Below are 26,754 nucleotides of genomic sequence, written 5' to 3'. Positions count from 1 at the left end.
AAATTCAATTAGCCAACGTATAGTACATCATTAGCTTTTGATGTAGTGTTCAGTGATTCATTAGTTGCGTATAACACCCAGTACTCATCACCTCATGTGCCCTCCTTAATGCTATATTCTTTCTTTATGCTTTTTTTAAGATTTTATTTATTTATTTGTGAGAGAGAGACAGAGAGAGCACAAGCAGGGGAAGTGGCAGGGGCAGAGGGAGAGGGAGAAGCAAGCTCTCTGCTGAGCAGAGAGCCCGATGAGGGACTCGATCCCAGGACCCTGAGATCATGACCTGAGCCAAAGGCAGACGCTTAACTGACTGAGCCACCCAGGCATCCCAGTGCTATATTCTTTAAAAAAAATTTTTTTTAAATATATATAGAGAGAGCCCATGACTGCACTTGTGGGAGCTGTTAGAGTGGAAGGAGGGACAGAGGTAAAGGGAGAGAGAGACTCTTAAGGAGGCTCTGTGCCCAGCATGGGTTCTGGGCTCAATCTCATGACCCTGAGATCATGACCTGAGTTAAAATCAAGAGTTGGATACTTGACCAACTGTGCCACCCACTGCCCAGTACCGATATTCATTTAAAAGATATTTCTGGAAGCAAAGAGGCATGTGACCCTCTGTAAAAGATAAAACTATGAAACATATCAATAATCCTTGCCAAAGGCTAGGGAAGAGAGGAGGAGATTGACCACAAAGTGGCACAAGAGAAATTTGAGGGAGACAGCCATACTCTCTATCTTGGTTGTAGTCTTGGTTACATGACTGAATATGTTTGTCAAAACTCATATACAAAGGAAGGAATCAGTTTTACTGTATCTACGTTATACCTAAATAAACCTAACATTTATTTTAAAAAATGCTTCTTTTGTTCTGGGAGATTTTATAGAACATGCAGCTATGTATAATTCTGATCTTGCAAATTGATTTCCTAAACTTGAATTCATTTTTATTTCTAGTGTTTGAAATGTAACGTAAAATGTTGGTAGAAGCACTGCCATAGGGCTGCCACCATCTTTGCAGCAGCTGCAATCCTTCCTCATGTTTGGTTAGACAGTCTATGGCACTTCCTTATCAAAGAGCTCCAACCTCCCTTCCACCACTGCTTTAAGTGCCATCCCTACTCCACCTCCATCTTCTGTTCATTTCTCCTTGGGTGCGTTAGGCTTCCCCTTGACCAGAAAATGGGAACAAAGGTGCTTATTTGATATTTGTTGATGCTATCTTTAGTGATACTACTTTGCGCAGGTTATTTTCTAAATTGTTGCTGCTGATATTCTGAAAAAAAAGTTCTTTTATGAATATCTTATATTCGTTAACTTAGGTAAATTTTATGTTTTGTAGATATTTTTTGTTGTCCATTTAAAAAATCATATTAAAGAAGCTCCTAGTTGCTATTTTTAAATTATTAAAATAGATGTCAAATTTTATGAAACTTTTTTCTACATCTACTGAGATCACGTTTGTTTCCTCTTCCTTTTGTTAATGTGGTGAATTATGCTATTTTAAAGTGTTAAAACAACCTTGGTTATTATCATCTTGATTATTATATTTTATTTATTTTGTATTTATTGAATATGATTAGCTAACATCTTGTTTAGGATTTTTGTGTCTATGTGTATGGGTGGGGTTGGACTTAATTTTCTTTCCTTGTTGTTTTCTTGTCAGATTTTGATATGAAGTTTATGGTGCCAAAACAAGTTAAACAGTTTTCACTTTTCCCTTTATATTCTAAGGGTTTTTGTAAAATTGAGGACAACTCTTCTTTAAATGCTTGGAAAAATTCACCAGGTGCCATCTTGGCCTGAAGTTTTCTTTAAGAGGTTTTTAATTATGGATTTAATTTCCTTAATAATCACAAGACTATTCACATTTTTGTATCTTCTTCGTTCACATTGTAAATATTCTTTATTAAAATTGTGTCCATACCACTTAAATTTTCAATATTTTATCAGTGTAAAGTTGCTTATAACATGCTCATATGTATTTTTAATGTTTGTAGGATCTATAGTGATGTTCCTTGGGTGATATGTGTTGTCTTTTGTTTTTCTTGATTATTCTTCCAAGAGTTTTACCAACAGGTTAATCTTTTCAAAAAATCAGTCTGTGGCTTTGTTGATTCCCTCTAAATGTATGCTTGTTTATTTCATTATTTTCTGCTCCTACCATTCTTCCATTTTCTTTGAGTTTATTTTGTTTTTCTTTTTCTTACTTCTTGAGATGGATACTTGGTTTATTAATTTTCAACCCTTCCTTTCTGTTTTTGTATTTGAATTTAAAGGCTATAAATGTCCTTTAACACTTCTTTATCTACATCACAAAAATTTTGGGTGTTTCATCTTTTGTTACAATTATAATTTAGATTTAAATTTTTTCTAATTTTTACTTTAATTCATTATTTGACACATGAGTTATTTAGTATTTCTTAATTTCCAAATCTAGAGATATTTGCAAGTTGTCTTTTTATTATTGATTTCTATGGTTTAGCTTCACTAGAGTCAGATTTTAATCCCTTGAAATTTGTTTTTCACCCAATATATTGTCAGTTTTTGTATAAGTGAAATTTAAAATCTGGTATCCACCGATTTCAAGAAGCCCATAGGTAAGAATTCAGAAATTTTGTGAGCTCAGATGGGCAAAAAAACTACGTTTATTTTATTGATCTCTAACTGAAATTTAATGTTTCCTTCAATAATGAATCAACATATCAGATTTGGCTACCAATATAGATATTTTCAAATCACAAAACAACTGTTGGAAATATCTTAAGTATTTTTCTCCTCACTATATTAAGATATGGTAGTTATTAGACTACTTCTAGATAATCTTGTATAATACATTAGTAAGGAAACACATGTATTACTGTACAATAGGTTTTTAACATTTTGATAGTTGAATTTTAGTATAATTGGTTTCCTTTGTATTCCTCAGCATTGTGTTTTATGCATTTGAGAACATTATTCTGAAAAGAATCCATAGGCTTCACCAGACTGCTAAAGGGTCTCATGGCGCATATGTGCGCACACACACGCATGCACAGGCACACACACACACACACAGACACAAGGTTAAGAATACTATTGCAACAGGAGGGAAGGCAGAGTATATGGCTACAGAAGCAGGGGGTTGAGCATATTTGTCACTGGAGAGGATTTTGTGCTATTGCTTCTAATTTTCTAAGTGATACAGATCTCAAGTTCATCAAGAGAGTGAGAAAGGAGGGAGGAGATAATGGAAATTTGAGTTTAGGAGAAGGTGTGAATTAGTTTTCCAAGAGAAGAAGAAAGTTAATTTACTGGGAGAATGCCACTAGATTGCAGGGTAGTGCTGAATGTCCACTTGTATTTTCAGATTTCAAGGTAGACCACAATTGTGTGTCTTTCTCCTGCTCTGTTCATCTGCACAGAACAGAACAGTACCCAAATCTTTACTCACTCCCAACACTGCAGAAAAAGTCAAGAGTTGAATTAAACAGAATTATGAGTTTCCAAAAGAGAAGGGTGAAGGGAGAGAGGAGCGAGGAAAATAAATAACCTATATAAAAGAGTGATACCAGAAGTGGATTCCCAATACCCAGCTGGATAAAGAGAGAAGTGAGAACATAAAGGAGTTTATGGTCAGTGGTAAAGTCAGTGGATAGGGGGTTTCCACAAGGTGGGTGAATTTGTAGAGTGAGGGACGCTACAGTAAATAAACTAGAGAGAGAAAAGGTAGAGTCGAGAGAATAAAAAAAATATCTTAAATACACTAACAAATTATAGTTTAAAGGAGTGAGAAGCAAGTGAATATTTTAGGGAGGTTTCTAAGCTTACAACTGAAATTTTGACGTTAAAATCAGGCCCTCTTTTCTTGACTGTCTGCTTGCGAAGTTTCCATGCCCAACCCTCCATGCATCATCTTCTCTGCCTCTGATTTTCCTGAAGAGAGGGAGTTGGCTTCCCTCTCAGTATTCTTGAGATTGATGCTGTTACGGAGTAGCAATCTTGCAAATTAGTAAGACAATTGCTTAGTGTTAGTATTTACTTTGTGTTTGCTCTGTACTCTGTACTATTAGGCAATTTTTGTGTGTCTTTCTCACATAATCCTATGACATGTAGTTGAATAAACTGAAGCTTGAAGAAGGAAATTAACAAGATTAACACAGGTATACCTGATGAAGCTGGAATTTTAAAGAAATGTCCGACTATAAACCATTTTTTCCCCCATGCTATTACCTCATTCAGGACTCTTGTTTTACCATTGTTTGTAGGATATGTTTATACACAAGACTAACTATGGCCATTGTTGATGATTCCCTGGAAAAATCCATCCATGCTCTTATCTTACTTAATTTTGCCATAGTTTATTAAATTAGTTGAGCCTTAATTTTTTTCTTTTCTTTTTTCCTTCTTGTTTATCTTCCTTGATCCAGCAATCTCAGTTTTGAGACTATGTAAATAAAATGTTCCCCCAAGTCCTTCTGCTTATGAGTATTCCAAAATTTATGTGTCTTCCTTTTTCTCTCTTACATTATATTACTCTCAGTGTTATAATTTCTGTAAGTTGTGATTAAAGTTTTCCCTATACAGTGTCAGAATGACCAATTTGTTATATAATCCATGGGTGAAAAATCAAATTATCTGTTAAATAATATGTATATCTAGCATGTTGTAGAATGACTTAATTTTTTAACTGTCATTCGGTTGATTTTGTGCTGCCTAGATTTAACCCATGTATTATGAAGATAAAGCACTCTAATACAAGATTTCTGGTTCAGCTGAACATATTCATTCATTCATTTATGTTGCCACCCTACACTAACTCCAGTGTATTGAAAAGATATGGTATAAGAAGTAGTGCTATTTCTAAAATTTCTCTTAGCTATGGGAAGTCCTTAGGAATCATCAGGAGATTTTTTTTTTTTTAATTTATTTATTTATTTATTTATTTATTTATTTATTTATTTATTTAAGAGAGAGAGAGAGAAAGAGAGGAGGGGCAAAGGGAGAAGACAAGAAACTCAAGCAGACTCCATGCTGAGCATGGAACCCAATGTGGGACTACTCAATCTCCCAGCCCTGAGATCATGACCTGAGCCGAAATCAAGAGTCCATTACTTAACTGACTGAGCCACCCAGGTGCCCCCTTCAGGAGATTTTAAAAATAAAAGGTGATGGGGGAGTCACCTGCAGTCCTTTGCTCTACCAGCTGAGCTATTGAAGGGACTGAAGAAATCAGAGAGAGAGACAAACCATGAGAGACTCTTGACTATAGGAAACAAACTGAAGGTTGCTGGAGGGGTGGTGGGTAGAGGGATGGGGTAACCGGGTCATGGGCATTAACGAGGGCATGGGGTAACTGGGTGACAGGCATTAAGGAGGGCACGTGAGGTGATGAGCACTGAGTGTTATATGCCACTGATGAATTACTGAACTCTACATCTGAAACCAACAATGTACTATATGTTGGAAATTGAATTTAAATTTTTTTAAAAAAGTGATGGGGGCCCACTCCTATATATTTTAATTCAGTGGTTCTAGGGCAGAGGTGCATTACCTTTGTGACAGTAGGAAAAGACCCATCTCTGAGGATGCTGTTGCTTGGAGGCATGACTCATCTTATCTATCATAACACATATTGGGGTAAGCCATCCCAAGCCAGGGTGCGGAGATTGGCAAGTAGAGCATGGGATGGATTTTAGCATTCTTTACCTTTGTGCAGGGCCCCAATAAGCAGCCCTGAGTCTTAGCATCTTGAAAATCCTCTTTCTGTATCATAGTTAGGGGTGCCATTGTACTAAATGCTCTCCTTAAATGAGTGTTGGCTATAGGCCTCTGCCTCTCTGATCACTGTGTATATTTGTATTGGGAAAACTAAACTTCTGAGTTATTTTTTCCATTGGATATGTTTTAATGCTGTACAGAATTAACTCCCTTCCATCACCTGTGTTTATATGATGCCAAGTATTAAAACAAAGTAAATATATTACCTACCTATTACCACTTGTGTGTTCCTAAGTTCCAGATTTATCTAAAATTTTCATGGGTGAGTAAAATTAATAGCTTTAATTTTAATGCTAATAATTATAAATTTAGTAAATTTATTGCCTATTCTGAATTGACCACTATTTACTGAGGTCTGCTGGGATGATATTCTGTGGTCACAAACATGAGGGTATGAAAAACTTCTTACCTGGCAAAATTAGCACTTAGGACTGGAAAAGTTTGTGATTTTAAACTTTAAAATATTATTTTTTTTATTTAAATATATTTAAAATATATTTTTTTATTTTAATTTGCCAAGCTGTTTCTAGAAGGGATGGTATAAATTTGTCAAATCTCAGAAACAAATAATGCCAGAAACAGCAAAATAGAATTGATCAGGAGACATTATCTAGGGCATAGGATAAAAATGACTTTGAATTCTCAAGGAAAAAAACTCAAGGACAGTTACTTTTTAGAGACTGACTATTCTGAAGTTGCTCTGTCCATGACAAAGGTAATGATTTTGAAAAGTAAATGTAACAGCTCAAAATAGCTCTCCTTTAAAAAATATCTAAATGTAATTGCCATATTCAGGAAGTAGAGATAGATTTTACACTTTCAAAAATGAAGTCAGAGTTCTAAAGAGAAAGAACAAAGTAGAGACAAAAGTGTAGAAAATAGTTCAATAACCATGATGAAAGTTACTAGGATGATCTCAGGTCATAATTAAAAACAAATCTATACCTGAAACAGATTCTACGGTTTTAACAACGAACCAGCCATAAGTACACATTATTTTTCTTGCAAGTTTCATATTGGTTATCGTTTTTCTACTTTATAAAATCTTGATGTGCATTTTTCAGGTGATAACTGGAAGATTACTCTTATTGTACTCCCTATTCTCCAACTAAAAAAAATTATTTTTAAATGTCTAGTATCATGGGTATTATATTTATATGTTACCTACCATTCCTTTACTTACTTATTTATATGTTTAAAGGGATTAAAATATTAAAATGAATTGATATTGTTTTTCTATGGAAATTTTCATGCAAGAAAGCAATATTAATACTTATTTCTCAAATGTTAGAATTGTCCCCCAGATTAATGGTAAAATTACAAAGAATGAGCCGAATTTCTGATACCATAGTTGTGTTGTCTTATGGAGGCTGGCAAATGAACAAGTGTCTATTTCAAGATGATTTAAAATTCAAAACCAAATGTGCAATTTGAAAAGCAGCCATGATCATTTCAGTGAATATTATTGACTCTTTACTACATGCCAGGTTGTAGGAATGTCAGCACAAAGCAAGATATCACCAGTGGGGGAAGTTCTTGCTCATTAATGTGGTTCTCAAATGTCAGGTAATGAATTATCTCAAAACTTGAATCACAGAGGTCTCTGTGGGTCATATGAATCATGGTTTCATTATAAAAGTTATTTAAATACTTAGAGTCTTGGAAAGCATTTATCCTAACTCTGAAAGTAACCACTTCCTTCTTTTCTTTATGGCTTTCTTACCCAAGTGTGAATTCCTAGAAAGTGTAGTTTTGTCTTGCCTCTTTAAAAATTTTACTTGAAATGTTTTTAAAGTCTCTTTTAATTTGCAGTTTTTTCATTTTATGTCCCCCAACTCCCACTTACATCATATATCGTAAAAAACTCAGGACATTCAACTAGTAAAGTTTACCACTGTGTGGATTTGGCTGATTTCCTTTTCATGATCAAAATCATCATGTACCTCTGTCCTTGTAAAATGGTAACTGGTACCAGGAGTTCAATCCATTGATTGAACTCAGATTGGATCCCTTTGGCAAGACTCCAGGTCCTGGTGTATTCCTTCATTAGAAGGCATGTAACGTCAGCTTATGTCTTTTTTGTGATGTTAGAAGATGCTCAATGCTTAATGACCAAGCAGGCTTCTGAGTCCTTTTGACATGACCTAACAAGTTTTTGATAGCTTTTTCACTGTATAGTTGGACAAGCTTTCCAGCCTCATCGTTCACATTTTAATGTGAAATTTGTCTCCCTGTGATTTTTGAAGGGGTCTTTGCCCCAATAGCTTTTCTCCTTTCACAGCGCTCTCTCATCTCTTGTTTTTGCATAGCTTTCCAAAAGACGGCAACTTACTTTCTGAGATTTCCTGGTTCTCTTCCCTTTCCCCGCTTTTGCCTAGACCTTCTATTTCCTTCATCTCTGTTTCACATACCCTGCTTGATTTTGATACTACTTTCAGCAGTGGAAGTAGTCCTCAGTGTGGACTCTCTTCTAAAAAAGAGCCATGGCAAGTTGATTTCAAGAGTACCCAGTTTCTAGGGGCTAAACTTCTCAACCCCTTTACTTCCCCTCATGGAATCTTTTTATTCATCCAATACTGAATTGAACAAAACCTCTCCTGATTTTAACTCTTGTTTCCAGATCAGCTTGATGTGCTTTCCGGTGATTAGCTGTTGGCTCTCTCGGGGTTTTCTTATTCTGGGATCCATCAGATTCCCTACTTCTTTCCTCTGCTTTCTCTTGCTCAAGTGCTAATGCCATCAGGTCTTGTAGCTATTGTTTGTCTTCATCCACTTTGTATTTTGAGGTTCATGAGGATAGTCTGTTACCTAATGTTCTCCATGGCTTATTTAGTATGGTTATGGTTCCTCTGTCTGTTTTTATTTTGCAAGTCATGGCTTGTTGTTGTCCCATCTTTCCAGAATCTTCTTACACTAGATTTTGGTATAAATAATTTGTAGCAGGTCCCAAATTTTAATAAACATGTATGGAAGAAAATTAAGATTGAGAAGATTCTTTTCATTACTTATTAGCAATAGTATTTTGAAAACTTCAGAAAATTGCATTTTATTTTATTTGTATCAGCAGAGCAGCTTTTGTTAGTGGATATTGGTCTCAGAAAACCTCTCTGAAGCTAAGACAGTAATACAGGGAAAACAGTTGTAGAAAATAAAACAATTCATTAAGCAGCCAGGGTAAATAATCTACCTATAGTCAGAAAATATACTCCATGATATTTTTGCCACGTAAATATCATAAGAATATGATGATTTTATTATCTGATGAGGACCTACTTCTGAAGGTTTATTTCTTTTGAAACAAATATCTTATTTCTAATGTCGTTGTGGAATACTTTTAAGGGAAAGGTAGGAAGACTATTTCAAGGTTGTTCTTTTTAAAAATAAGATCCCCGAAAAGACATAAAGCTCTGGGAGGCTGAAATTGCCTTGCTGGATGAGTGGATTGAATAGCTTGGAAAGCAGTATCATCTCTTTCAGGTCATCAGAACATCATTTAGTAATCACTGATAATACTACTAAAGATAGTATCCCTGTGGTTCTTAAGAGTTAATGCAGCTTCCAGGGAAGGGAGTCAGAGTGCAATAAGCAATGGTGTTAGAAACATAAGATCTTGCCCCAGTCCTGATGTTGCCACTTATGATGTATGTGATCAAGGGCAAGTCATTCAATTTCTTTACGCCTTGAATTTTTCATCTGTAAAATGTATATTATTTGTAATTGGTGGCAAAGTAAAGGACCTGGAGGTAATTTAAAACAATTATAAATGTTATGATGAAAATACCAATTTCTGCGGAATGGCTAATACACATAACAACTGCATCTTTTCCTCAGTTTTCAGTTTTCAGTAAATGGCACAGCACCTATTCAGTTGCCCAAGCCAGAAGTTCTGATTATTCCTTGTCCTTTCTACTGGCATCTAAACAATCACCAGGGCCTACAAAGTCGACTTCTTAAATATCTCTCAAATTTATCTGTCACTGTACTTATCATCACTACTGTAGTTCAGGCCACCACTGCCTTTTGTCTGAACTATTGCTAGAGGCTCCTTACAGATTTTCCTGCCTACGGGTCTTACGTTTTCTAAGAATAGTCTCCATGGTACAGCCAGAACAATTGTTCAAAAGTGCATAAGATTATAATACTTTCTTTTTTAAGCCTTCTTAATTAATTATTATATTTAGATGAATTTCCAGCTCTTTAACATGACTTATAAGGCCTTGGCCTTCCCAGCCCCATTTGTCACCAGTTTACAGCCTTTGCTCACTGCCATGCAGTTCAATGGAACTACCCATGGTTCCCCAAAGGGGCTGTACTTTCCTTTGCCTCTGCAGCAGTGTTTTTGCTGATATATCCTTTTAGCTTCTCCATATCCCCCAACGCCAACTCTTAGCCTGCCCTGAATCCCAAACGCTGGGTTTACTGTGCCTCTCATATTCCTACAGCACCCTAATTTGTACTTGTTTTATATTATACTTGCTGTTCAGTTAACTGCCTTCCACATTTGAACTCAGCTCCAAAAAGCCAAAGACTATGAAATTTTTACCATAATATCCCTTGTGCCTCTCAACAGTATTTGTTGGATAAATGATTTACCATATTGTTCCCAAAAATCTCATGCTCTGTGGCCATCATAGTGAGCTGCCACCCTCCAGGCAGTCTTGGTTAGGAGACTATTATGAATCAAACCACAAAAAACAGCTTCAACTTTGAAGGATAGGAATTTTGACATTCTTCCCATTCGTACATAGAGGTTCAGATTATGTTCTAATGTTTTAAGAAAATTTCTGATAGATGTGATAACCACTTTCCAAAAATTGTTTTATTTCCTTTCCAGAAACTGAGCAGAATCTGTGCATTAATATATGTGCCTTATAGCTCTTTGTGGTACTTGTTGTCTTTCCTTCAGATGCATAATGATTGAAGCTCTTGAAAGTACATAGCCATCCATGAATCATTCTCTTGAGTTCTAGTCTTACTAAACAACTATCAATCATCATTATATTGGTTTAAGTGGAATACCAAAAAGAAATCAAATGTTTATGGGCAGAAAGCCAATGTGAGCCCCTTGTACTCCTAAGGTGAAAAACTCCAAAAAGCCAAAAATAAAAAATAAAAACCAAGACACTGGAAGGGGAAGAAATGAAGAAACCATTCATTCAAAGCTTCTGTGCTGGCTCTTTGAAAAGAAAAACTTTTACTCATGAGGGAAATTTTTACTGACTACAGCAGGGTTATGGTCTGGGCTTCTCCCTCCATTTTCCACATCCCTGAATTCCCCTTTTCAGGAATGTAGGAAAATGCCTGAGCAAGAGGAAGCTCACCTAACTTGCTCACTCTTGCATGGCTCTTAATATAGACAGTGTTTTTCCATCCGTTTCGTGATGGTATTTCTTCCCACTATTGGAATATCTGGAAACATAGAGAAAACAAAGTTTATTACCTTTTAAATTTCCAATGAGGGCTCTAAAACCCACTCCAAAAGTGTAATGCATCCTGTTGGTGCTGCATACTTTGATAAAATGTAGTACACAACTCATCTGAATAGGTGGATCCTCCAGTTCATCCTAACATGTCTGAGGTTTATGGGTGTATTGCTTTAATAGAGGTATCATCAAGTGAACATCAGTTTGACAAAAAAATCAATATCATATTCAGGGCAGTAGCAATATAGCAATATATTGATGTTAAAGTTGGCAGAATGTCCATGGGCTCTGAAGAATTTTAAAGATTAAAAGTCAAGGAAGGACTCAGGAGGTTTACAGTTGTAAAGAGAACTGATTTGAGAGTTAAGAGTCTTGGATATTAAGTTAAAACTGCCACTAGCTCTGACTCCTTTAAAAACTTATGAGTATATGATTCAGTTTCCTCTCTGACTGAAATATTATTCCATATGTAGAAAGAAGTTAAATGAAATAAATCAATGGATATGGAAAAGTTGAAAGTAGTTAATTGGTGTAGGTGAGGCACTGCTAGAATATAGGAGACTTGGACTCCTATTCAGTTACTGGGTAACACCTTTAGTAGAACTCTAATTAACCACCCGAGGGCCTTCTCTCTTGCCTTGGAATCCACTTTGCAATCTCTATGTCTCCTAAGGAAGACTTAGAGTGTCATGATAATAACGCCATCACCCCTTCCCCAAGTAGCCTTCAACAGATTCCTGACTAGAGTTGTGTATACATACCCCAGCTCCCTTGCCCTCAGGGAAAACTTTCAGGCATGTGTTTGACTCTGACTCTAAATTCCCTGGGAGTATTAGCCTCGTGTTACCCTCCCTTCCCTTTCCTTCTTCCCATCTCCCTTACCAGTACTTCCTACACTTCTCAAGTAAATGACTTCTGCATTTGAATTCTTTTTTTTAATGATTTTTTATTATGTTAGTCACCATACAGTACATCCCTAGTTTCCGATGTAAAGTTCGATGATTCATTAGTTGTGTATAACACCCAGTGCACCATGCAATACGTGCCCTCCTTACTACCCATCACCGGTCTATCCCATTCCCCCACCCCCCTCCCCTCTGAGGCCCTCAGTTTGTTTCTCATAGTCCATAGTCTCTCATGTTTCATTCACCCTTCTGATTACCCCCCCTTTCTTTATCCCTTTCTTCCCCTACCGATCTTCCTAGTTCTTATGTTCCATAGATGAGAGAAATCATATGATAGTTGTCTTTCTCTGCTTGACTTATTTCACTTAGCATTATCTCCTCCAGTGCCGTCCATGTTGCAGCAAATGTTGAGAACTCGTTCTTTCTGATAGCTGAGTAATATTCCATTGTATATATGGACCACAACTTCTTAATCCAGTCATCTGTTGAAGGGCATCTCGACTCCTTCCACGATTTAGCTATTGTGGACAGAGCTGCTATGAACATTGGGGTGCATATGGCCTTTCTCTTCACTATGTCTGTATCTTTGGGGTAAATAACCAGTAGTGCAATGGCTGGGTCATAGGGTAGCTCAATTTTTAACTTTTTAAGGGACCTCCACACTGTTTTCCAGAGTGGCTGCACCAACTTGCATTCCCACCAACAATGTAAGAGGGATCCCCTTTCTCCACATCCTCTCCAACAATTGTTGTTTCTTGCCTTGTCTATTTTTGCCATTCTAACTGGCGTAAGGTGGTATCTCAGTGTGGTTTTGATTTGAATTTCCCTGATGGCCAATGATTTTGAACATTTTTTCATGTGTCTGTTAGCTATTTGTATGTCTTCATTGGAAAAGTGTCTGTTCATATCTTCTGCCCATTTTTTGATTTGTTTATTTGTTTCTCGTGTATTGAGTTTGAGAAGTTCTTTGTAGATCTTGGATACCAGTCTTTTATCTGTAGTGTCATTTGCAAAAATCTTCTCCCATTCCATGGGCTGCCTCTTAGTTTTTTTGACTGTTTCCTTGTGCAGAAGCTTTTTATCTTGATGAAGTCCCATAAGTTCATTTTATCTTTTGTTTCTCTTGCCTTTGGAGATGTGTCATGGAAAAGGTTGCTTTGGCCGATGTCGTAGAGGTTGCTGCCTATGTAGGCTGCATTTGAATTCTTATCCCAAGGTTTTCTTTCTAGAAGAACCCAAATTAAGAAAATAAAAATGTACGCTATATTTCTAGTTATATTATTAGTAATGTTCCTGGATTCCTCTTCCTTTACTTTGGGAAGGGAAAGAAGCCCCGCTCCATTTCTATCCCTGTGGGAGGGTGGGGGCGAGGTGATGGGAATAATCATTTAAAAAACCTTGCATTACTCAAAAGGGCAGCTGTCAGATATCTCTTTAAAATGTCTTGTGCTGAGGATAGACTCCTGGTTGGTGTTAGGACATAGTCTTTGAACTAGACACTTCTAAGTTGTGCCTGCAGTGAGGTGGATAACATAGCCTTTGGTGGTTCTCTCAACTCAGAGTATAATAGGAATAGCCCACTGAGCCTCCTATATTAGCTGTCTAGCTTAGGTCCTCTCCAGCTGCAATCAAGAGGTTCTCAGAGAAATTCATAGAGATGTGGGAAGAGCTTGTTAAGACCAGGACAACAATGTTGGGACAAGAGTGAACAAGGGCAGCTGGGCAATGGAAACACAGGCAAGTTCTTGGGCAGATGCATGCTGCATGGTCCAAAGGAGGTGTAAAACAGCTTCTGCCGGCTGGACAGAGGAGAATTAGCTACTAGAAAACCCAAAGGAGAGGAGACTACTGGAGCCTGGTTCTTAAATGCACTTCACCCGCCAGTGACAAAATAGGGAGGTATTGGGGGGAGGAGGCAATCTCTAGGTAGACAAAACTGAATATGCAAAGCACAGAGGCTTAAGATGGTTTGTGTATTTACTCTGGGAAAGTGTTTCCATGGCCCGTGTTTAATGCCACTACTGTTATCACTTATGGCATTATATATTTTAACTTTTATTTAATAAGTTGAAAAGTGGTTTTAGATGCCAATAGTGATAGGAGTTATAACTATTTCTTAAAAATTTAAGAGGCAAAACATCCTCCTATCTAAAAAAATTTTAAAGACTTTAAAAATTATTGAACTCAAAGTCTGCCGTCTGATGGCTGTGGTTAAGTGACAGCTTCTTGGCTGGCTTTTCTGACCTTTAACAAGCCTTATGATGTCAGTGCTTGTCATTTTCATCATCACTCATCTCTTCTGCCTGCAGACCATTCATGTTTTGGATGTCAAGGCAGGGCAGCTGCCTGGCAATTATGGATGGCTTTCATTCTGTTGTCAGTGAGGAAGAATTGCCATCTTTGAAATGATTCATCACCTTCTATAGTCTTCCTACTGACACACAAACCTTGAATTTCATAAACATTTTGAATCAGATATATTCAAAGTATTCTTTAACAATAGGTTATATTTATAGTTATTTTTGCTTTTGTTTTCCAGCAAGACAGCAGGAGTCACATTTCCCAGCCAGCTGGCATTTGGGGTGATAGATCTTAAGGACACATTAGTAAATCTTACAGCTCTATAGAACCCTGTTCTTGAAGCAAATGCCCATCTTGCAAGACTTCAAAAAGAATTATCACTCCAGGGCTGAAAATCCTTCTGTGAGAAAGTTAATGTCCTCTTTCTGCCTGCCTTCCTTAATTAGGATTATATTTTAATTTCTGCTTTATATAGTTCTATCTCTATGCTAAGTTGGAAATAAATATCCAATGGAGAGAAAAGTATTAAATTATACCATATCACTCAATTGTACAATGGGAATATTTATGAAATGTTTATAATAGAAAACCTATATTCTAGTTACTATGTTAGGTAAAACCTTTCTTCAAAATTGCACAACTGTCAATTAATTATTTATAAATCAATAGAAAAAATATCTAAAACAGAAAGACAAAAATATGCTTGATATTTAGCAGTAGAATCATCACAGAGAGTTGAAAATACCTGCTTATGTGGGGCAAGAAATAGAGAAAGACAATCCCCTTCCCCCTGCCCACAGACCTTATGAAACTATTTGACTCCAAGTTATACACATGTCTTACTTTATAGAAATTAAAACGAGGGCTATAAAGAAATTTGGAAGTCCAGAAGAAAACATTTTTTAAAGTATGTATTTGTTTTTAAATTAAAATTATATAAGAATTTAGCTCTATTTAAAGAGAATTGGTTGATAAGTGATAACTTAATAAGTGCCATAAGTCTCTTTCAAAGATTAATATAAGAAAGTAGGAAAATACATCCTTTGTTCCCTTTATTGTTTTGGTTTAATTACTTAAAAATTGTTTTTATTATTTAAGTATAGTTGATATACAATGTTATATTAGTTTCAGATGTACAGCATAGTGATTGGACAGTCTTTACATTACACAATGCTCACCACAAGTGTAGCTACCATCTGTCATCATACAATGTTATTATAACATTATTGACTATATTCTCTATGCTTTAATTTTTATCTCCATCACCTATGTATTTTATAACCGGAAATTTGTACCTCTTAATTCCTCCACCTGTTTTGCCCATGGTCTCACTCTCTCCCTTTTTGGCAACCACCAGTTTGTTTTCTGTATTTATGAGTCTCTTTTGTTTTTTGTTTGTTTTGATTTGCTTTTTAGATTCCTGGTATTCATCTTTCTATGACTGACCTATTTCACTTAGTATAATACCCTCTAGGTCCATCAGTGTTGTCACAAATGGCAAGAGTTCATTCTTTTTTTATGGCTGAGTAATATTCCATTGTATATATTCAAAGGAAGTAAAAGCACTACTTCAAAAAGATATCTGCACCCCCCATGTTCATAACAGCATTATTTACAGTAACCAAGACATGGAAACAGGTTAACCTAAGTGTTCATTGATGGCTGAATGAATAAAGAAGTTGTGATACACACACACACACACACACACACACACACACGAATGTTATTAAGGCATAAAAAATGAGACTATCCTACCATTTGTGACAACATGGATGGACCTTGAAGGCATTATGCTAAATGAAATAAGTCTGACAGAGAAAGACAAATAATGTATGATAAAAAACAAACAAACATAAAACAACAACAACAGGGGCGCCTGGGTGGCACAGCGGTTAAGCGTCTGCCTTCGGCTCAGGGCGTGATCCCGGCGATCTGGGATCGAGCCCCACATCAGGCTCCTCCGCTATGAGCCTGCTTCTTCCTCTCCCACTCCCCCTGCTTGTGTTCCCTCTCTCGCTGGCTGTCTCTATCTCTGTCAAATAAATAAAAAAAAATCTTTAAATAAATAAATAAATAAATAAATAAATAAATAAATAAATAAAACAAACAACAAAAAACTCCTAGAAAAAGAGATCACACTTGTGGTTAGGTGGAAGGTAGGGGGAGGGGAAATTGTGGTCAAAAGGTGCAAATTTCTAGGTATAAGATAAATAACTACTAGGGATATTATGTACAACATGATGACTAAAGCTAATGCTGCTGTATGATATATAGGAAAGTTGTTAAGACAGTAAATCCTCTAAGTTCTCATCACGAGGAGAACAATTTTTTCTTTTTTTGTCTCTTCTTTTTATTGTATCTGTATGAGAAGATGGATGTTAGCTGAACCTATTGTGGCAATCATTTCATAATATATGTAAATCAAACCATTATGCTATAACATCTTAAACTTATAGAGTAACATATGTCAACTATTTCTTAACAAAACTGGGGAAAAAATAAAGTGTGAACTATCTGGCATGATTGCCAGTAAATCTAAGATTACAGATTCAGTAAATCTAAGAAAGAAAAAAAATACTGTGGATAATAAGAATAATAAGAATTGTTTCTGCCTTCTCCTCAGATTCTGTAGGCCATTGTAGGACTAGAAGTCCTCGTAGTCCAGAAGACTCAAAGGGGACCCATCAGGACCAGATAAAATGGTGTCTTGTGTCTTGTAGTCCTCATAGTAGGGGTCTTTCACCTCCTTAGTTAAATTTATTTCTAAATATTTTATTGTTTTTGATGCTATTGTAAGTGGGATCGATTTATTTCTTTTTTGGAAAATACATTATTAGTGTATAGAAATACTACAGATTTTTTGTATGCTTAATTTGTATCTTGCAAATTTGCTGAATATGTCAATTAGAACTAACAGTTTTTGGATGAGTCTTTAGGATTTTCTGTATATAAAATCTTATCTATAAAAGAGACAATTTTACTTCTTCCTTCCCAATTTTGATATCTTTTTTTTTCTTGCCTGATTGCTCTACTTAAGACTTCTATTCTTTTGTTGAATATGAGTGGTGAAAATAGGCACTGTTGACTTATTCCTGATCTTAGAGTAAAGGCTTTCAATCTTTCACCGAGTATAATGTTAACTATGGGCTTGTTATATATAACCTTTATTATGTTGAGATATGTTTCTTCTATACCTAATTTGTTAAGAGTTTTTATCAGGGACAGATGTTGAATTTTGTCAAATATTTTTTCTACATCTATTGAGATGATCATGATTCTTTTCTTTCATTCTATTAATGTGATATGTCACATTAATTGATTTGCATATGTTGAGCCATCTTTGCATCCCAGGGATAAATCCCACTTAATTATGTTGAATGATCCTTTTAATGTGATGCTGAATTTAGTTTGATAGTATTTTATTGAGAATTTTTACATCCATATTAATCAAGGATACTGGCCTGTAACTTTCTTTTCTAGTAATATCCTTTTTTGGTTTTGGTATCAGGAAAATGCTGACTTTATAAAATGAGTTTGGGAATATTTCCTCCTTTTCGAGTTTTTGGAAGAGTTTCAGAAGGATTGATGTTAATTTTTCCCTAAATATTCGGTAAAATTCACCAGTGAAGCCCTCTTGTCCTTTGTTTTTCTTTATCAGGAGACTTTTGATTACTGGTTAAGTCTCCTTAGTACTAATTGGTCTAGTCATATTTTTCTATTTTTTTTATTCAGTCTTGGTAAGTTGTATGCTTCTAAGAATCTTTCCATTCCTTCTAGGTTGAACAGTTTGTTGGTGTATAGTTGGTTATAGTAACTTCTTAATATCTCTTGAATTTTAATATCTCCTTTTTCATTTATAATTTTCTTGATTTGGGTCTTTTTTTCCCCTTGGTTAGTCTAGCTAAAGGTTTGTTAATTTTGTCTTTTCAAAGAACCAACTCTTAATGTGGTTAGTACTCTCTATTGGTTTTCTGTTTTCTAATTTATTTTTGCTCTCCCCTTTATTATGTCCTTTTTTTCTGCTAACTTTGGTTCAGTTTGTTCTTCTTTTTCTAGTTCCTGAAGGCATACAGTTAGGTTGTCTATTTGGGATCTTTCTGGCTTCTTAATATAGGTGTTTATGGTTATGAACTTTCCTATTAGAACTGCTTTTGCTGCATCCCACAAGTTCTGCTATGATGTGTTTCTATTTTTATATGTCTTTTTTTTTTAAGATTTTATTTATTTATTTGAGAGAGTGCATGAGCAGGGGCAGAGGGAGAGGAAGAGGGGAAAGCAGACTCCCCTGCTGAGCAGGGACCCTGACATAAGGCTCGATCCCAGGACCCTGAGATCATGACCTGAGCTGAATGCAGACGCTTAACCAACGGAGCCACCCAGGTGCCCCTATTTTTGTATGTCTTAAAAATTTTTCTTTTTAATTTTCCCTCTAATTTTTTCTTTGATCCATTAGTTGTTGAGGAGAGTGTTGCTTAATTTTCACATGTTCATGAATTTTCCAGTTTTCTTCTTGTTATTAATTTCCAGTGTCATGCCATTGTGGTCAAAGGAGATACTTGGTATGATTTCAGTCCTCTTGAATTTGCTAAGACTGGTCTTGTGGCCTAACATATGATCTATTCTAGAAATAGTCCATGTGCACTTGAGAAGAATGTGAATTCTGCTGTTGTTGGATAAAATGTTCTATATATGTCTGTTAGGTCCATTTGGTCTATAGTGTTGTCCAAATCCTCTGTGTCCTTATTGATGCTCTGTCTGAATGATCTATTCATTGTTGAGAGCTGGGCATTAAAGTTCTCAACTATTGTATTACCATTTATTTTTTGTTAGTTTTATTAGTTTTGCTTTAAATATTTAGGTGCTCCAATGTTGAGTACATAAATATTTATAATTGTTTTATCTTTTTAATGAATTGACCCTTTGTCATTATACAATCACCCTTTTTGTCTCCTTTTACCATGTTTTAAAGTCTATTTTATCTTATATAAATATAGCTATTCCTGCTTTTTGTTGTTATTGTTGTTACCCTTTGCTTGAAATGTCCTTTTCCTTCCTTTCACTCTCAGTCCCATCTGTGTGTGTCTTTAAGGCCAAAGTGAGTCTCTTATAGGAAGGATATTGTTGGGTCTTGTTTTTTATCCTTTTAGCCATTCTGTGTCTTTTAATTGGAGAGTTAATCTGTTTACATTTAAAGTGATTACTGATAGGTAAGGACTTATTTTTGTCATTTTGCTTATTTTCTGCTCTGTAGATCTGTTGTTCCTTGTTTCTTATCCTGCTGTCTTTTCTGTGTGTATGTTTTGATGTCTTTTGGTGTTAGTATGCTTTGACTTCTTTATTGTATTCTTCTATGTAATTACTACAGGACTTTCTCTTGTGGTTACCATGAGGCTTACATAAAATGTCTTAAACTTATAGCACCCTATTCTAAACAGATAACAGCTCAACTTCAGTAGAATTTGTAAATTAGACAATTTCACTTCTCCCTCTCACATTTTAGGTTAATGCTATTACAATTTAAAAGTTTTTTACATTGTGTAACTAGTAACAGATGATTGTAGTTATGGTTATTTTTCACTACTTTTTTTTTAACTTTTAAACTAGAATTGTAAGTGAATTAAGCACCACTGTTGCCCTATTGCAGTCTACATATGACTATATATTTACCATTACCACAAGATTTACACCACCCTTTTATGTTTCTATGAGTTAATTAGCATTCTTTTACTTCCACTCAAAGAAGTCCCTTTAGCATTTCATGTAATACAGTACATGGTGATAATAAACTACCTCATCTTTTGTTCAGGAAAGTCTTTATCCCTCCTTCATTTCCAAAGGACAGCTTCACTGGGTATAGTGTTCTCAGTTGACAGTTATTGTCTTTTAATGTTTTGAATATGTTGTCCCATTCTCTCCTGACTTCAAAAGTTTCTGTTGAGAAATACACTGATAGTCTTATTATGGAGGTACGTAACTTATCTTTTTTCTTTGCTGCTCATATAATTCTTTGTCTTCGGCTTTTGGCAATTTAATTGTGGTGTGTCTCAGTATAGCCCTATTCAGATTCAACCTGTTTGGGCTCCTTTGGGCCTCGTGGATCTGGATGTCCATTTCTCTCTGCAGGTTTGGAAAGTTTACAGCCATTATTGCTTTAAATATACTTTCTGTCTCTTTCTCTTTCTCTTTTTCTGGAATCCCCATGAAGTGCATATTGTTTCTTTTCATTGTGTTTTGTAATTCCCATAGACTCTCTTCAGTCTTTCTCATTTTTTATTCTTTTTTGTAACTCTGAGTAATTTCCAGTGTTTTATCCTCCAGTATTCCTTCTTCAGTTGGGTCTACTTTTGAACTCTCTATTGAGTTCTTCAGTTCAGTTATTGCAAGGATTTCTGTGTTTGTTTGTTTGTTTATGGTTGCTATTTCTTTTTTGAACTTCTTGTTTAGTTTATTCATTGTTTTCTGAATTTCTTTTAGTTGTCTGTGTTTTTTTATAGTTCTGTTCTAAACTTCCTTAAGATTATTCTGAAATCTTTGTTCATAGTTCATGGATCTCCATTTCTTTAGAGTACGTTATTGGAGCCTTATTACTTTCCTTTGGTGGTGCCATATTTACCTGATTTTTTGTGATCTTCCTTTTCATATGTTATCCGTGCATTTGAGTAATCAGGCTCTTCTATCAGACTTTACAGGGTTGTTTGTTTGTTTGTTTGTTTGTTTGGCAAAGACAGTTCTTTACTGGTCAGCTTATGTTGGGTTTCTGGGTGTGGTCTGCTGGCAGTATTCCTGGGCAGGTGGGGCCTGCACTTACACTCTATTTTTGGGTGAGGCAACTGTTTGAGCTCTGAAGATGAGGATAGGAGTGTATGCCACTAGTTTAGAACAGTTGGGTAGGACTGCTGGTTTGGTTCTCTACCCAAGTTAAAATGTAGGATGGGCTCCATGATTGCCTGGATTCTCTGGTAAGGCTTACTAGATGGTCAGGACTAGGTACTATATTCAGTAGTAGATGAGGCTATGAATTAGCTTTCTTCCTCTGACACGGCAGCAAGACAGGGCCCAGAGCTGGTATAACCCCTAGTATGAGGACCCACATCAGGCCAGTATACACTGAATTCCTTGGTCATGTGAGGTGACTAGTTTTGCTCTGTAGATGGGGGAAGCCATGGCCCATGCTTTCTGTTCAAGTACCACTGTACATGTGACTGTTGAATGGGCTATGTAGCTTCCTGTGTTCTCTGGTTAGGTTCCCTGATAGGACATGCTGAAGGCTGTCTTCAGGGATGATTGGGGCTACAGAGTAGATTCCCTGCTTAGGGAAAGCAGCTGTAAAGCCATTAAAGCTCCTTGTTTATTATCTTAACTCAAGCTGACCCACACCCCAAATTCTCTGACCAAACAAGACCACTGGCTTTGTTCTGCAAACTATTGGCTCTGCCTGCTTGTCTCTTAGCTTGAGTGCCACTGGACTACACAGCTTCCGGGAGTTGTCCAGAGCCCTTCTGGTTAGGTGGGGTTGAAAGACAGTATCGATAGTGGGTGGGCTCTGCTCCCTTGCTTGCACGGAATAAAAAGGGGCCACTTCAGGCTACTCTGTTTCCCTAACAGGCTCTCTGGTTGGGAGGGGCCCACAGCTTCCCTCAGAAACTTGGCTAAGAATTAACCCCCTGTATATGCATAACACAGAAATGTTCTGTGCTTGGTGCTGGCTTTCTACTCTAGGGATGATTGGCTCTGCTCACCTGCCTCTTGGCTTAAGTGCTGTGGGGCTACACAGCTTCCATGAATTGTTGCCAGTCCTTTTGGTCAGACAGGACCAGAAAACACTCTTCAGAGTGGGTGGGGTTGTGATTTTGGCATGGATGAGCAATACATATATGTCAGGAGAGGCAGATATCATTTTTCCTAGATATTCTTGGTACTTGGCTCTTCCTGTGCTATAGTCTGCTTCAGAGGTTCTCTTAACAGAGGAAAAATTCCTTAATTCTGTTAGATACTGGCCAGGTGTCCATGTTGTTGGGAAAAAATTGCAAAGAAGAAAAGATGGAAATGACTATGATGCAGGATGTTCAATATAGAATTTACATCCTACAGTGACTTGGGTGTGGATTAATTGCATTGTATACAAAAACAGTGGAAGAGTAGAAATATTTTTGTCCTGATTATGTGCATCAGCCGGCCATCTCTCTTTAAGTGTTGAGTAGCAGACAGGTGTTTGCAAAAGTGGAGGGCTTAAAATAACACCCTGGAAAACCAAGATGCAAAATATGGGCTAGGGCTAAAGGCCAGGTAATTTGGACAGCCTATTGAGCCAAGATCTTCTCAACAAACAAAAGGGCTGTGACTGATGTGAATGGAACTAAATGATAGCTTTGTAAATGGTTCAGATGAGTTTGAATTGCCGATAAAAACTTTTAGGTTTAACTGGAAAAAAGAACTGATAGAACTGGTGACTGGCACTGAAATTTGATGCCAAGGATTTTTATCAAATCTCCATCCATAAATATTATATATTAATAATAATGAGAGAAGTTATTGATTCATTGCTATGTGCTAACCACTGTCATAGACATCTTAAGTGCACTAATATCTTAAGTGCACTATCTTATTATATGTAAATAGGTAAATATTAGTATTATCCCTTACAAATAGTATTATATCTTACAAATGAGCAAAATGAAGCACAAGTATGTCATTACATCCTTATTCAGTAAGTAGAGAAGTCAGATAACAAAAAGTTTTGTGGTGGAGGACCATCTGACTAGGTGGGCTAGGGGAGTTTTAGTTCTGGCATTTTGTTTCACATACCTAGGGAGAAATAAATAAATCAACATTCATTTCCTTTATATGATTTGTTCCTCTTATACTTTTTGTTCATGTGTATTTCTGTTTACTTTTCTGCATTTCTCCCTTTAAAATACTAAACAAATGAATAAAAATTATGCTTCATTTTTAAGCAGCTCTTCCAGCTGTTTGTATCAGTGTGCTTGCTCTCATTAATAAAGTGAGATGGACTAGTTAAAACATTAATGTTAAATGGTGCGTACTAGGGATGATTCTCCTTGTGAGATATGGAGATACATACCAGGTCTACTCCAGGAGCAATAACTAATGGTGTTCTTGGAGGAAAGAAGACCTCTGAAAACTGTGGGAATGATTAATGGTTACTTCATCTTCAGTTTACATGGCACAGTTTGAACTCTATTATTTCTGGCTTTTTCAATATAGGCTATATTTAACCAGACCATTTCCATTTTTAAAATGATACTCTTTTGATACTTACATTTATTCTTTCACAAATACACATTGCCTGCTATGTGCTAGGTATTATACTGGTCTCTGGGAATAAAGATTGAATAAGTTGATAAACTCCGTATATTCTTAGATGAATGTGAATCTGAAGGAGACAAATATAACACATGACTTTACAAATGTTTGTTTAATTTAAATGATGATAAACTGTCAAGGGAAAATGCAAGTTTATGAGATATCAAGGACGCTAATTCTAATATGAAGGTGGAGAAGGGAAGTGAGTGCAATCAAATCAAGTCCTATGAGCTTTCAGTGGATTTTATTCTGAGTGCAATGAAAAGTCACCAAATAGAGAGACTGAAAGATAAACACCTCCAACATGAGACCACTGGAATAGTGAAATGATCAGATTTTAGGGTCTTGTTTTAGTGTGGTAGTCTCTGAAAGAAAATGAACAGACAAGTTATAAAGTTAAGTATGTATCAGAATGGCTTGGTCATTGATAAACTAATACAATCTTGAAGTTAGAAAGAACAGGAAATTTGGATGAAAGGACTAATTTTGATTTTTTGACCTGTCAAATCCCACATGACCTAGGAGTATTCATATGAACCCTTTATAGATAGATAATCCTGGTATTTTGGCTGGGAATGTAGAATACAGACATTCACAGGACTTCCGTGTATAGTGTACCTGGCTGAATCCAAGGAAGGTGCAGATCTTTCAAATGTGTACAAAAGTGGCTTATAGTCACAATCTGTGCATCTACAGAGCTGTGTGTGTGCAGAAAGTCTGCTTTTTTTTGCATTCAAACTGGCACTCTATGAGGTAGTAGCAGATCTGATCCATAAAATCAATTTAAACTGGAAATTAGATGAACTCTTAAGAAATGCATGTAGAGTAAAAGAAATAGGTCAATTTAAGTGAGTAGGAGGAAGATAAGGAACAGGATAATATGATGGAAGCATAATGTGAAAAGAAAGAAGAGATTAAAGCAAACACAAGACAAAGATATGAAGGAGGAAGGAGTCAGTGATACGAAGTGCAGCAAAAATGTTCAGCAAGAGTTAGGTTGAAAAACAATTATTGAATTATTAATGTTAGGGAATTTAGGGGAAGTTGAGAATATAACCAGATTTATTTCACTTGTATGTCTATTCATTTACTCGTTCATTTAAAGTATTTATCCAAACCCCTTCTATGTTCTGGGCATGTACTAATATGGGAAGTTTGTATAGTGAGTACCTGATGAAGACACTCAAGGGGCTTAGCCAAGAGAAAAAGATGACGTGGGCCAGAGGAAGCCTCTTTTATGAAGATTCATTCAACAAAAAAAAAAAAATCTAGTTACCTTTAAAATAGAAGTAAGATAACCATTGTTTGGGAAGACATTAAGAAGAATAAAAATATTAGGGAGAAAAAGAAAAAGAATGGAACAAGAACTTCAGAGATTTGGAAAGGAAAAGAAGATAGTTACAGTATTTAAAAGATGTTGAAGTGGCAGTGTATAAATTTTATATCATCAACACTGGATTTATTAATTAATTTTTATGCCTTACAAATACATTTTTGACGAGCTTAAAATGCTTTCTATTAAATTCTAATGTGAATTTGAGCATGGATTAACTACTAGATTAATGTAGTAAATTTTAACTTAATCAAGTCTTTTGATCTAGTAGTTAATCCATGCTCAAGTTTACTACATTAAAGTTTTGTTGGTAGGCCAAGGGCAGAGAACATAGAAACTGAGGCATTTAATTAAAGTCTGTAAGAGTCTTTATTTCTGGTGCCATCTGTCACATTCTCCTCAGGAGTTTTATCATGGATGAAGAGCCAATCAACTTATAAAGATATTACTGGGAAATAAATTCTGAACAATCAGTCTTATGTGTAAGTAAACTGTACTTAGTTTATATTTCTCATAGTTGAATTTATTGACTGACTTTCTAATTAAAAGTTTTTTTCATGTGGTGAATCTGGGATAGTGGAGATATTAGTGTTCCCATATACTAGCAGCAAACATTTGGAAAACAAAACTTTAAAATAGTATGCTTTGTAATAGTATTAAAAACATTTTAGGGATGCCTGGGTGGCACAGTCAGTTAAGCATCAGACTCTTGGTTTTGGCTCAGGTCTTGATCTCAGGGTTGTGAGATCGAGCTCCATGTCAGGCTCTGCATTTGGCACAGTCTGCTTGAGATTTTCTCTCCCTCTCTCTCTGCCTCTCCAGCTCATGCTCACTGTCTCTCTCTCTCTCTCTTTCTTTTTCTAAAATAAATAAGTAAATCTTAAAAAAAATTTATATTCATGAATAAATTTAATAAAAGTGCACATAACTTCTACACAGTAAATGAAAAATATTTCAGAGGGAAATTTCAAAAAACATAAGCAAATGTAGGATTATACTATCTTTACGGATGATATCATCTAATATTTTTAAGTTGTAAATTTCCAAATTAACGTAGAACTTCAGTGCAATCCCACTTAAAGCAGCAATAGACCTGTATTTATTTATTTGTAAATATAAATAAAGTATTCTATAATTTATTTTCAAGTAAAAGAATGTAGAATAAACAGAACAATCTTGAAAAAGAGCAAGGTTGGAGGACTTACACTACTTGATTTCAAGACTTACTATATAGTTATAGTAATTAAGGCTGTGATATTAGAATAAGGATAGAAAAATAAGGATAGAAAAATAAATCAATGGAACAGAAAAGAGCTTAGAAATAGATCCACCATTTATGGTCAATAGATTTTTAATGAAGGCACTAAGAATTTCAATGGAGAAAGGAAACTTTTTCAACAAATGGTGCTGTAACAACCAGATAAATATATGAAAAATAATTAACCTTGATCTCTACCTCATATCTTTCACAAACTTTCTTTTGAGATGTATTATAGACTTAAACATAAAAGTTAAAAATCTAAATATTCTGGGAGAAAATGGTTAAATTGAACTTAAAAAATTTTAAAACTCTGCTATTTAAAAGACTCCATTAAGAAAATGAAAGGTAAGCCATTAGACTGGGTGATAACACTTGCAACACATGTATCAGGCAAAGAACTTATAGTCAGTAAATATAAAGACTTCTACCTTTTTTTAAAAAGTTAATTTA

The 26,754-nt window shown here is 35.7% G+C and overlaps 1 long non-coding RNA gene across 1 annotated transcript in view; it reads left to right on the top strand.

Moving 5' to 3' along the window:
- The window catches only part of LOC103677670, a 332,269-nt gene that overhangs the window by 109,362 nt on the left and 196,153 nt on the right, over positions 1-26,754 (top strand). The window lies entirely within an intron of this gene.

Source organism: Ursus maritimus, unplaced genomic scaffold, assembly GCF_017311325.1.
Source record: "Ursus maritimus isolate PB19 unplaced genomic scaffold, ASM1731132v1 scaffold_20, whole genome shotgun sequence".
In the NCBI taxonomy this organism is placed as follows: Eukaryota; Metazoa; Chordata; class Mammalia; order Carnivora; family Ursidae; genus Ursus; species Ursus maritimus.
This window is presented reverse-complemented; position numbering and strand designations above follow the sequence as displayed.